The sequence below is a fragment of the Balaenoptera physalus genome, assembly GCF_965194825.1.
Source record: "Balaenoptera physalus genome assembly, chromosome: 10".
Taxonomy (NCBI): domain Eukaryota; kingdom Metazoa; phylum Chordata; class Mammalia; order Artiodactyla; family Balaenopteridae; genus Balaenoptera; species Balaenoptera physalus.
Window position 1 is genome coordinate 68,009,810 of NC_138889.1, and position 13,858 is coordinate 68,023,667.

The following is a 13,858-nucleotide window of genomic DNA, read 5'->3' on the forward strand; positions in this document are numbered from 1 at the left end:
TATCATTTTAGGCTCTGCTGGTCTAGAAGTCTTATTTCCCAAGGGAGGAAGGTTTCCTTCAGGGAACACCTCAATGGTACCATTAAACTGGAAGTGAAGACTACCACGTGGCCACTTCAAACTCCTCATGCCAATGAATCAACAGGAAAAGAAGGGGGTTACTAAACTGGCTGGGGATATTTGACCTGACTATTAAGGGGAAATTGGATTTTCCTAGATAGAAGACTTTAAGAGGCTTGTGTTACCCATTATCAAGGCCAAGTCTGCTGGATTAGACCTGTATTTAATTAGGGTTCTTATTAATGGCAAAGAATAGAATCCCACATCCAAGCAGCTTGAGAAAAACAAGGAATTTACTTAGAAAATTGTCTCCTGGAACTCAAAGACAAGATCTCAGTTGGTCCTCAAGAAAAAAGTGGAACCAGGCTCTCAAATGCTGGAACAGCTCCCCATATCTCATTTCTGCTTCTGTCTGCACATCAGTTTCATTCCATGTTCTCATTACAGACTGATCCTTTCTGCTCCTCAGTCCATGTGGCTGAAAACATGGCTGCTAGGAGTGATAGGTTCACCTCCCTGGAGGGAGACTGATACCTCTTTCCTGTTCCGGTTGCAAACTTCCTGGGGAAGAATTCTGATTAGTCCGGCTTTGTTCAATGTCTGAGGGAGGGATCATATTGTACTAACACGATGGCTTCCATGAAAACCTCAGGGGGAGAGTTGGTTGGTCAGAAGGTTAGGAACGTGTGGGGAGGTGATTGTGAGAAAGTCTGTTCCCAGAAGAAAAAGAAGGATGCTGGGCTGACAAGGTGTGAGGGTCTACTACGATGTAGCCCATTGTTCGCCCTAATAATAATAACAAAAGTAAGTGAATAAATAAATAAACAATAACTAATATTTATAGAGCTTACTATGTGCTAGATACCGTGTGTGTGTGTGTGTGTGTGTGTGTGTGTGTGTGTATCACAGTCTATGAGGTAAGTTTAATTTGTATCCCCATTTTACAGATGGGAATAAGGAGACTTAAAGAAGATTAACTAACTAGTCCAAGTAGGTAGTGGAGCTGGAACTTGAACCCAAACTTACTTGTTTCCAAGTGCTGTTCTTGTAACATGACACCCATACCTAGTTCTCCAGGCTCTAGGCACCCAGTCTCACCACAAGCCCCAGGGTGCTGCCTGGGCACCTGAGACCCTGCATAGGTCCTGAGAGCTACTTTTTCTGGGCTGGATTTTGTCCCTGGGCTCCAGGTGTCTGACTCTGTGGGATCAACTGACCTTGAACCTCAGTTTTCTTATACATAAAAATGTGTTGCTATAAGATTATGGAAACTATATGAGGGCAGATATTTTTGTCTATCATGTTCACTGCTAATCCCCTGGACCCAAAGCAGTGCTGGGCGCTTGATAACTATTTGTTAAATGAATGAGACAAAGTGACACTCACAAGGGTCCTGCTTGGGGAATATGATATTCTTGCTTTTTGGCTAACTATTAGGCTTCTGTGTATGGGGTTAGGCAAGTCACAGGGAGAGAGATGGAGGGGACTTTTAAGAAGCTGTGTATATAAGGAGAGAGAGAGAGGGAGAGAGGAAGAATCCTGTTACAGGAAAATTACAGAGACTGGGGAGGAGAGGAGGGAGAGGACAAATGCAGGTGTTGCGTTAAGATTTACTAGTGGTCTGCAATGCAAATGTGCTGTCTCTGTCCCCATGGAATCTGTGGTGAACACTGTATCACTAACCACTGCTTTAGAGGTGGATTTGTTAAGTATTGGCCTTGAGCTGGGTCCAGGGTGATGTTTGGAGCTGAGCACACACGTGTTATGATTGAATGAGATAAGGTACGTGAACACTCTGGCCCAGCAGCTGGCCCATGGAAGTCTCTCAGTAAAAGTCTATTTCCCTATTGACCTCAGCTGACCTCCTGCATCTCCCTGAACACAGCACAGGGCTTGGCATGCAGAGACTTCTCAGAATGTCTGCCTCCCTGCCAAGAGGGTTTTCCAAGGGCTCTGCTTGAGGGCATGACAAATCTCTGAGATATGGAGACTTTTGTGCCACTTCACTCTATGCAGAGTTCCCGCATGCCCACTCCCAAAAGAAAACACTCTTTAGCCTGGTTGGGACACTCCTGGGTAAGCAAGTGATGTAATTTGTTTTCACAAAAACTATAAGAGGCTTTTGAATTAAGCATTTGCTCAACTGGCTGTTGCCAAAAACTACAGTTGCTTTGTGTCATTGCCTGTTGACAGTGGTCATAGTCACGCATTGTACCTCAAAGTCCAGACCATTCCAGGGTAAAACGCTTACAAGGAGGCTGAGCCGCCCAGAGGTCTAGAGGGATCCCGTTGGGTGCCCAGCCAGAGCTGGCCCCAGGGATTCTACTCCAGGTACAACGGAGTTGGGAGACAAAGGAAATGACAACCCATTCAGGCTCCTGCTGTCCTTGGGCACAAATAGTCTCAGAGTTGCCATAGATATTTTAATCAGGATGTCCCTTTCATTTGAATCAGCGGGATGCAGGTTCTATATTTACTTGTTTGCCCCTTCTACCAGACTGTGTAGGAGGGCAGGAACTCTGACTTGTTCATTGTTATGTGCCTGTGGCTTAGCACAAAATCAGGCACAAAGGACTCATTTGGTGAAAATCTGTGGGGTGGAAGAATGAATGTAGCGTCCTCTTTTCAGCCTCTGTTTTCAGGCTCTTTACGCCCTTTCTCTGGCTTGAGTCCCTGCTCTCTGCAGGTGTCTCCTAAGAGCTCATGTCCCTCTGTTTCCTTCTCATCCTGGAAACGGAAGTTCGTTTTGAAACCTGCTCTATTGTTTGTTCTGCCCGTAATCCCAAGCTGAATGGGACCCATTTGTTGCATGCTTGGCTGGTCTTCACACAGCATGTTTTTGTGATACGTACCATTTCCTTTCAGACCAAGTGTGGCCTGGTATAGTGGCAAGCCCCAGTGCACCTAGGGCTGTTAGTGTTCTAAATTTCAGCTCTCCCACTTTCTAATGGTGTCATTCAGGCAAGTTATTGGATTTCATGAAACCTCAGTTTCCTCCGTCCATAAAGTTGGTGCAACAAGGTGAAATTCACTGAGAGTGGACCCAAAGATTTTTGGATTTTTGTTTTTTTTAACATCTTTATTGGAGTATAATTGCTTTACAATGGTGTGTTAGTTTCTGCTTTATAACAAAGTGAATCAGCTATACATATACACATATCCCCATATCTCCATCCTCTTGTGTCTCCCTCCCACCCTCCCTATCCCACCCTTCTAGGTGGTCACAAAGCACCGAGCTGATCTCCCTGTGCTATACGGCTGCTTCCCACTAGCTATCTATTTTACATTTGGTAGTGTATATAAGTCCATGCCACTCTCTCACTTCGTCTCAGCTTACCTTTCCCCCTCCCCGTGTCCTCAAATCCATTCTCTATGTCTGCATCTTTATTCCTGTCCTGCCCCTATAAGTTGAGATTGAAAAAGAACTGTGATTTAAAATTCGCAAGCAGTTTTGTCTCCTAAAGAGGAAAAGTCTAGGAAGTGCATCCTATGGGCCAAGCAAATGTAGAGCAAAGATCTTACTCTGGAATGGGGAGGGTCTGATATTCTGTGGCTCCAATAACCTAAAATGGTTAGTAAAATTGTGTCAAACATTTTCATTATATTAGACAGAGTTAATCTCTCCAAAGGGTTTCTTTTGGAGCAGTGTTTATTTCCTCAGTATCTATTTAGACTGCCATCTGCCTGTTTATTATTGCTTTTAGAAAATGGATGAGCCATTTTCAGCTAGTAAATAGTAGAAACTCAGTTGCTCAGATATTGAAGATGCCTGGAAGGCTGTATCACCCTGGTCATAAACTCTTGTCAGAGGAGAGAATGTGAAAAAAAACGTAACTGGGTTTTATGGGGCTCAAGATTGTCTAGCCTGTAGTATCATATACATGGTATTCTATGGTCAGAATGCTTTTTCTAACATCATTTAGAAGTTGGAGTTTTACCTGAAATGGACACTTAAATTCTCTGGCCTCCTGGAATAAGATCAATCCTAAAGCAGGAAATAAAGACAAAGGAGCTGGGCCTTGGATTGGAGTGTGGGGAAATAACCACTTCTTTTATCTGGATCGTAAGGAGTTGGGGAATGAAGAGTATCACCGTTGTGGGAAGCAGGCTGGCCCTTGCCCCATGGCAGCAGTAGAGCAGTAGGGTATAGAAGTCCAGTGTGGAGCCTGGGAAATTGGAGCAAATATATTGGGTTTTAAGTTTCTCTCTGTTGTAATTCTCTTCTCTCTGAGTCTGTGTTATCACAATGAGAAAATAGGGGAAGGGTCTGTGTAGCTTATGCTGGGGCAGAGCAGTGACTGGGCTTAGGAAAGTTGTATCTTGAGGGAGGCAGGTGTTCAGACCCAGGATCCTCCCTGTGGGGCTAGGCAAAGTACAGGAGAGGTGGAAAGTACAGGAGAAATGGGTGAGCCACATAGGCATTCCCAGGGGAACTTGGTAAAAGCTTGGATTTCTTGAAGACAAGTGGGATGGGGCTTAAGCTACAGTGACCGGGGTATTAAGCAGAAGCATGAGTTTACAAACTGAAAATTTGACATGTTTGAGTTACATCAGGATACTAAAATCTACGTCATCCTGTGGTAAAGGACTTGCTGTTACAGTCAGGTTTTATTAACTGCACTACTATCATTACTAGTGTAAGTTGAGCTGATCGACTTCTAAGCTGCCTTCTTGCTCAGCAGTTCTTTGAGTCTGTGGGGTGTGGAAGCACCAGTGGAGTCAGCCTGGCTTGAGTGTCCATTGGTTCTCCCCACTGCATTCTCCTCCTTCACTGTCCTGATTCTGTTCAGCTGGCATGGAGTATGGGGCAATGCTGGAATGTTTCAGAACATGTAGCCAGGGCAATGTTGTAATTCATTAGGAGTCATTCTTAAGGGGAGAGAAGCTTGTACTTCAGATAGTTGGTCACATTCTTGGAAATTATGATTCTGAGGTCTCTCTGGTTGCAGGAGGGCCAATTCCCATTCATCTTGTGACATGCTGAGATATTGTTTAGGCATTTCTTAAAAGCAGAGGAGATATTTCAGGAGGAGCACAAACAAAACCTCCATTTCAAGATAGCACCAAAAAATAAATCTTTCTTAAAATTTACACATGAGCACTTCAAGCCCTGCTATGGGACAAGGCCAAAGAGTCATGTGGCAGGCTGTGTTCTCCAGAGGTGGCCACAGTACCATCTCTCCTCCCCCATGCTGTTCCCATGATGATACTTTGACATTCCTCCTTTTGAGAGACGGGATCTATGTTCCATCTTCTTGAATCTGGACAGGCTTGTGACTTTGTGGGGAAGTAATGTTATGTGACTGAGCCCAGGTCATAAAAAGTGATACAATTTCTGCCTCGTTCTTGTGGGCTGCTCAGTCCTGGAACATATATTAGATACCTGTTGCTGTGTAAAAAATCACCCCCAAACTTAGCAGTTTAAAACAACACACATTTAATATCTCTGTTTCTCTGAGTAAGGAATTTGACCACAACTTGGCTTGCTCCTCTGCTGTAGCTCCCAAGGCTACAGTCAAGGTTTCAACCAGGGCTGGGGTCTCATCTGAAGGTGCAAGTGGGGAAGGATCCACCTCCAAGGTCATTTATATGGTTGTTGGCAGGATTCAGTTCTTTGAGGATTATCAGATTGAAGTCTTTAATTCCTCACTGGCTGTTGGCCAGGATAACCCTCAATTCCTTGCCATGTGGGCCTCTTCAACATGGCAGCTTGCTTCATCAAAGCCAGCAAGAGAGAGAGAATCTGATTCTCAATCTTTTGTAACTTAATCACGGATGGAATATTCCATCAATGTACCATATTTTGTTGGTTAGAAGCAAGTTACTCAAGGGGATGAGATTACACAAGGTTGTGAATACCAGGAGGTAGGGATCATTGGGGGTCACCTTAGGACCTCTTACCATAAAACCTAACCACCATGCTATGAGAAATCCCAGATGGAGAGGCCACATGTAGATGTTCTAGTGTTACAGACATGAGTGAAAGAGCCTTCAGATAATTCTAATACCTAGTCATTGAGTAACCTTCCAGCCTTTCAGACTTCCCAACTGAAGTTCCAGACATTGTGGAACAAATACAAACTGTCCTTGCTCTGCCCTTTCTGAATTCCTGACCCATATAATCCTTGAGAATAATAAATTGGTTGTTGTTTTACACCACTAGGTAGTAACTAGAACAAACCACATATCTTGAAGCTTTATTGCTTACCTGGTCACCTGGTTTGATCATATGAGATATTGTTGCACATTTTTTTGCAACTAGATTGATATCACATTTCAACACAAAGTTTGCAACCTGAGAATATACTAAGAGTCCAGGCAGGATTGAAAAACCTTGAACAATTCTATGAAAGTGTCATAGGCACTACTTACTTTTTGGCTCATTTAAAAAAAGTAGCACCTCACTCTTGGTGTCTTTTCTGTATCAGCAGTTTGTAAACTGTCTTCACAAGGGGCACAAGACAAATCCAATTTTCCCAGGCTCAGTTCTGGGATTCAGCTGAGCTTTCATGACCACGGGCACACTCCTGAATCAGACAGGACGTTCTAAACTTTCTTATCAGTCCATTTTGAACAGGACAATCATAGTGCTTGGTCAGGCATGAACTATGCGTCAGAAGAGTTCTGCATACTTCTTGTTTACACATGTATATTGAGGTGGAAAAAAATTTGAATTACTTTAACATCTGGCACTTGAATTCCTCTATGGGAGGGAAGTAACTTTGTTTGAGAAAAGAATTTGGTGAAGAAACAGTGGGTGTGCAAGAATATGCCCCAACCCACCTCCTACGCCAGCCTCTCTGGGTGAGACAGGGAAGGGAATTTGTTTCTGACTTTGGAGAGATGGCAGGAAGAGGAAAGAGCAGAGGACAGAGAAGGGAGAAGGAAGACAGAGAAACCAGAGGAGTATGTGAGGGTGGGTGCAGTGTGGGAAGCTGTGATATTGGAGCTAATAGAGAAAACCATCATCAGGGGGTGGCTGCAGGGCCTGAGGACAGCAGGAATGTGCAACGAGGACTCCTAGGCGGTCTGTTGTACAGTAAGTGATGGGACTCCCTCCCTGTGACTCCCCCTCAACATCTGAAGCAAATATTAATTTTTGGGCCACGCCACATGGCTTGCAGGATCTTACTTCCCCAACCAGGGATTGAACCTGGGCCATGGCAGTGAAAACGCCGAGTCCTAACCACTGAACCACCGGGGAATTCCCAAACAAATATTAATCTTATGTATGGTACATATGAATTTTTTTCCATGAAAGGGCTAAATTTTGTGCCTAGATTGATATGGTGCTAAACAAAGACTGTACTCAAAGAACGTTACCCTGAGAAAGCAGGACATGAGACTCTATGTGTCCTGAGCATTTACAGAAATCCTAGAGAAAGCTTTCGACTTCCAAAGACCCTGGTGGTGTGTATTTTGAGCAAAGATTGCCTAATCGTCATGATGCAGGGAGGTCCCAGCTGATGTGAGGGACTACCTGAGCATCTATATGTGTCAGGCCCTGTCTGGTTCCTGGCCCCTATGTCCTTCCTCAGTTTTCTACCCTTTCTTTTCCCTTGGCCTATGTATGTGAGCCCCTGACCTGCACTTATGGGCCCAACCCTGCTTCAGATCCCTGGGACATTCTGGAGATGCAAGAGGTATTTAACTAGATCTGATCTGATGGTCTAGGGCTGCACATAAAGTCAATTTAGCTACTTTCCTGACTTCACACCCCTATTTTGCTGCCTCTCTTTCCCCATCCTGGGGCCCTCAGGACTTGTAATTAGACTTTTGCTGTGTAATCTATTCCTAAATTTCTTCTCTGGCCTTCCACTTACTCGTTTCCTCTTAGGAGTGAGGAACCTTGGGCTCTGGGCCTAGATCTGATACAGAATTGCTATTGACTTTTGCAAAGTCACTTTCACTCTCTGGCCCTTGGGTTCCTCTCTTGTAAAACACTGTGGCTGGGAAGATGATTATTAACTCAACAGGGTTGGACATGAGTTATATAGGCTCCTCAGCACAGGGACTAGATGGGATGGGTTCTGGGAGTCCACTGGTCCTGGCGGGGACTGTGAAGGTGTGGTGAAGTCAGGCTAGATGTGGGTCAGGGCTTGCGACTGCAGGGCTCCATCAAGCGTCCGGGGGCAGCCATGGAGTGTAAAGTAGAGATACACGCAGAATCTTGGTTTTCAATACTCAGGTCATTGAACACAAACTCAACCAGTGTCTGGGAGTGGTGGAGTAGGGTCCAGCCCCACTGTGAGGGAAACCTGGCCAGGGTAGACAGGGACTCAGTAGAACAACCAGAACCCACGCCATGGAAACTTGAGTTCGGGGCAAAATTCAGTTTTCAGGGGGCAATGGAAAGACAGGGAAACTGAGGCTGAAAGTCAGGGGTATGAACTGAATCAGTATAGCTGTCAGGTTGTGACTAGGAGACCTTGGGGGTTAGTCCTAGCTTACAAGCTTTTGGGGGATAAAATAACAAGATTATTTTATATCAGCAACTATATCAGCTAATGCAATTACAATTGCTTGGGTCCAACCTTTTCTCAAAGCTACTCTAGAATGGGGCTAAACCTGCCTATGGGGGAGGATGGATTGTTGGTACCAGAGCTCTCTAGGCAAAAGATTCTAGGGTTTCTTGAGCAATCTCAGACATTCAGGAAGGGTCAGCTGAGGATGAGCCACAGTACCCTTCATGGCTGTAGAGAGTATAGACCAGGGCATACCCGGATTGGGCCCCTTTCTTCCAGTCATTGAGCAGAGCACCACACATACTTGTGAATTCTCTCTAGTGTGGGTGAGAGACAACAGTGTCTGACACATAGTAAGCCCTCTATAAATGTTGGTTAAATCAATGAAAAATGAAAGTTGAATAAAATAAACAGGAAAGACTGACAGCTGGGAGAAAGAATAGAATAGCACTGATCCTGGAAAATTGTCCTATTTCCTTTATGTGATCCTTACCATCAACAACTGAGTCTTAACCTTTCCCCTATAATGAGAAAAATAATTCTCAAAACATATTTTCAAATTATAGATTGCCAGAGTCAGGGAGATGTTCCTACCCTTGACCCAGTAATCCCACTCTTGGGATTCTATCATAGGAAATAATTCAACAAAAACAAAAAAGCTAAGTGCACAAATGTATTTATGATAACATCATCTGAGGCAGCAGAAAAATGGGAACAGTCCATGTGTCCAATGATAAGGGCCAGGCTGAGTAAATTTTGGTACCTCTACTCAGTGGAATATTCTGAAGGCATTAAAAAGATCACTATGAAGATTATGTACCAAACATGAAAAGCACATACTAAATTATTTCATAAAAAAGGAGTATACAAGATGCTACATACATTATCAGTGCAAATGTGTTGGGTGTTCTTCCTTGTCTCAGCCAATTTATTCTAAGTTTCTATTGCCGTGGTTAAATTCCAAAAGGAATGTAAAATGTACTTCAGAATATCTAATGTTCCCCACCCTTGCTCTGATTTTAAAAATGATACATATTTGAGCTGTGAGAAGATGGCAGGAGCAGGATAGCATAGATTTTGAATCTTCTTGAATCAACACATAAAAAACAGACAGAGCAACTAGTTAAAAAAATTAAAGACCTAGGGTCAACATTTGTAACAAAACTAGGTAACAAAATACAAGCACCAGCAATCACAATGTGTTTGGGCATTTATGTGGGAGGAAGTAGAGGGAGGCCACAGGGAATTGATGGACCTGAGAAATTATGAGAAAATATCAGACATGATGGAAGCATGGAGGGTCAATCTGAGAGCAGGAGCTAAACCTGGAAGGAGTTTGCCCACTCCAGTGATGGAGGAGAACAGAGAGCTTGTGCTAAGACCTAAAGGAACAGGGACACTCTAGCATCTTTGAACCTGAACTCTTGAAACTGACTAGTCCTGGTGTCATTTAAAGATAGGGCCCCACACTAAGGGAAACTTCTAGGAGTGGAATAAAAATTGATAAGATAGAGTTAAAAAAAAAACGGAAGTAAGAGAAGGTTGAGATAACAGTGGGGAAGGAGGAAAGAACCAGGAACTCTCAGAAGGAAAACTGTTTAAAAAAATAAACTTTTAATTTTAGAATGCAGACTGCCACTTTTTGACACTACATGGACACAGCCGAAGAGGGAGCTCTGTGAAGTTAGAGAAGCTGTTTGAACAAAATTCAGGGAAACTATACTCCCATAAATTAATCAACAGAAAAGTATCAAGGTCAAATTTCTATGAGGAAAAGCAATAAGCAGCATTGTACTATACCCACAGACAGTGAAAGCATGCCAGAGAGCCATGCTCAAAAAGGAGATCAAAATACAACATTCTGTTTCAAAAGAAGAGATTAAAGAACAACATAAGTCAGAATTTTAAAAACTTAGAAATCATATAACAGAACTAAAGAATTAGAAATAACAGACAAAATCATTTTAGAAATGAAGACTCAATTAGAAGAAGCAATAGAAACTATCCAAACTGTAATACAGAGGAGAGGGGGAAAAGGCCTAAAAAGATGATCAGAGGCTCTATAACCTATGGAACAATAACAGGTGGTATAATATGTGTATTATAATTGGAGTCCTAAATTTGGGGTGGGGTGGGGCAAAGAAATAATGGCAGAAAAAGTTTTCATATTTAATAAAAACTATAAATCCACAGACCCAAGAGGTACAACAAATCCCAGGAAGGAAAAATAAAAAGCCAACCACACCAAAGCATAACATAATCAAATTGCTGAAAGCTAATGACAAGCAAGACAAAACTAAACAAAACAAAAAAACCCTCCAAAACTTAAACTCAGCCGGAGGAACTCAGAGGTACGTTACATACAGGGGAACAAAGACAAGAATGATTACAAAAACAAGCCGTCGTTTCTAACAACATCTTTAAAATACTAAAAGAAAACTCTGTCAACCTAGAATTCTCTATTCAGGAAGAATATCCGTTAAAAATGAAGGTAAAAGAAATACTTTTTCATATAAATAAAAGCTGAGAGAATCTGTGACTATCACCTGTACTGCAAAAATGTTAAAGGAAGTTCTTAAGGCTAAAGAAATATGACCCATGTGGAAACTTGGAGCTACATGAATGAAAGCAGAGTGGAAGAAATGGTAAACATGTGAGTATTTACAAAAGAATTTCCTCTCATTTAAACATTTTATTACAAGATAATTCACAGTTTAAAAATAATAACAATGTTTCATAGTGCTTGTAACATAGATAGAAGTAGAATGTATGACCACAATAGCACAAGGGATGGGATGGGGAAATAGAAGCATATTGTTATAAGGTCTATGTTATACATAAAGTGGCATATTATTTGAAGGTAGACTGTGATAGGATAAATATGTGTATATAAAATGTGAAGCAATCACTAAAAACAGAACAAGAGGCAAAAAGAAAGTACTTCCAAATAAGTGTAGCCAAAAACTACAAATAAGTAGCGATAAAATGGCATACTGAAAAAACAATCAAGTAATCCAAAAGAAGTCAGTAAAAGAAAAAAAAAATAAAGAAATAACAAAAAATAAATGGGATAAGTAGAAAACAAATAAGATGATACATTTAAATCCAACCGTACAGATAATTACATTAAACACAAATGTTCCAGACATTCCAGTTAAAAACAGAGACCCAACTTTTTGCTGTCTACAGAAACTCACCTTAAATATAAAGGCACAGATGGGTTAAAATTAAAACGATAGAAAAAGATATACCTTGTAAACACTTGTAAGAACACTGGAGAAGCTATGTTAATATAAAACAGAGTAGACTTCAGGACAAGAAATATTACCAAGGATAATGTGAGACATTTCCTAATGATAAAAGGGTCAATTCATCAAGAAGGCATAATTCTAAATGTGAATACGCTCAATTGGAGCTTCAAAATATATGGGGGAAAAAAAAGACAAAAGTGAACAGAGAAATGGACAAATCCACAATTATAGATGGAGACATCAACATTCCATTCTCAGTAGTTGGTAGAACACAGATAATCAGTACGAATAAAGGCTTGAGTACCATCTACCAACTTGACCTAATTGACATTTACAGAACATTTAATGCCCAAGAACAACAGAACACACATTTCTTTCAAGTGCATGTGGAACATTCACAAAGGTGGAACACATAATGGGTCATAAAATGTCTCAATAAATTTAAAAGAGTTAAAATCACATAGAGTACATTCTCTGACTAAAAATGAATTAATTTAGAAATCAATAACAAAAAGATAACTGGAAAATTCACAAATATTTGGAAATTAAATGATACTCTTCTAAATAACCCTCATGTCAAAGAAGGGAAATTATAAGCTATTTTGAACTGAATGATAATAAAAACACAAGTCAAAATTGGTGGTAGGTAGCTAAAGCAGTGTTTTCAGATAAACTTTAGCTTTAAATGTTATTAGAAAAAAATGTTATTAGAAAAGTCTAAAGGTCTGAAAATCAATGATCTAAGGTTTCACCAGCAGAAAAAGAAGAGCAAATTGAACACGAAATAAGTAGATGAAAGTAAATCATTGAGTGGTACCCAATGACATAGAACACAGAAAAATAAAAGAAAGTCAATAAAACTGAAAGTTTGTTCTTTGAAAAGATCAATAAAATTGATAAACCTCTAACCAGACTGAGATACAAATTGCCAGCATCAGAAATGAAAGAGGAGACATCATTATAGATCATGTAGATATTAAAAAACAGTAAGAAAATATTATGAACAACTTTATGCTTAATGAGTAAATTCTACCATAAATTTAGAATGAAATGATACTAATTCTATGAAACTCATTTAAAAAATAGAAGAGGAGCACTAGCTGACTCATTTTAGGAGGTTGGCACTATCCTGATACCAAAACCAGACAAAGATACTACAAGAAAACTAAAGATCAATATCGCTTCTGAACAGATTAAAAAGTTCTTAATATTCCAGCAAATTGAAACCAACAGTATATGAAAAAGATAATATAGCATGACCTAGTGGGGCTTATCCCAGGAATGAGGGGTTGACTTAACGTTTGAAACTGAAAATCCGTCAATATCTGGAGATCAGTTAACTACTCAAATATTTCAACCTAGTTTCTATACAGTTTTATTTTGCACATTTAAAATTTTAAACAATCTGGAATTTATTTGGTGTCAGGTGAGAATATGATTTTTTTTTTTGCCAAAGAGTTATTTTTTCCAATGCCATTTGTCGAATAATTTGGCATTTCCTTATTAATTTCCAATGTTTCTTTATCATAGCTTAAGTTACTAATTTAAATGTTTGTCATTACTCTTGTCAGTTTTATAGTTTTGTGATGTTTAAAATAATAGTAGTTTAGGGCTTCCCTGGTGGCGCAGTGGTTGAGAATCTGCCTGCCAGTGCAGGGGACACGGGTTCGAGCCCTGGTCTGGGAAGATCCCACATGCCGCGGAGCAGCTAGGCCCGTGAGCCACAGCTACTGAGCCTGCGCGTCTGGAGCCTGTGCTCCGCAACAAGAGAGGCCACGATAGTGAGAGGCCCGTGCACCGCGATGAAGAGTGGCCCCCGCTTGCTGCAACTGGAGAAAGTCCTCACACAGAAACGAAGACCCAACACAGCCAAAAATAAATAAATAAATAAATAAAAATTAAAAATGAATATCTGCTAAAAAAAAAAGTGTTTAAAATAATAGTAGTTTAAAAATATATTTCATATCTGACAAAACAAAGAATTTCCAATACCCTTCTTATAAACATTTTCCCCAGCTCTTCTAAAATTAAATGTATTTATTACAAGTAATATATTTACTTGGGTTAAAAATCGAATCATAG

General features: G+C 40.8%; 1 long non-coding RNA gene across 1 annotated transcript in view; it reads left to right on the forward strand.

Moving 5' to 3' along the window:
- The window catches only part of LOC309668402, a 56,128-nt gene that overhangs the window by 14,005 nt on the left and 28,265 nt on the right, over positions 1 to 13,858 (forward strand). Inside the window, exon 2 of the long non-coding RNA XR_014268211.1 lies at positions 12 to 13,822. This is a non-coding gene — a long non-coding RNA (uncharacterized lncRNA). The remainder of the gene's footprint in view (positions 1 to 11; positions 13,823 to 13,858) is intronic.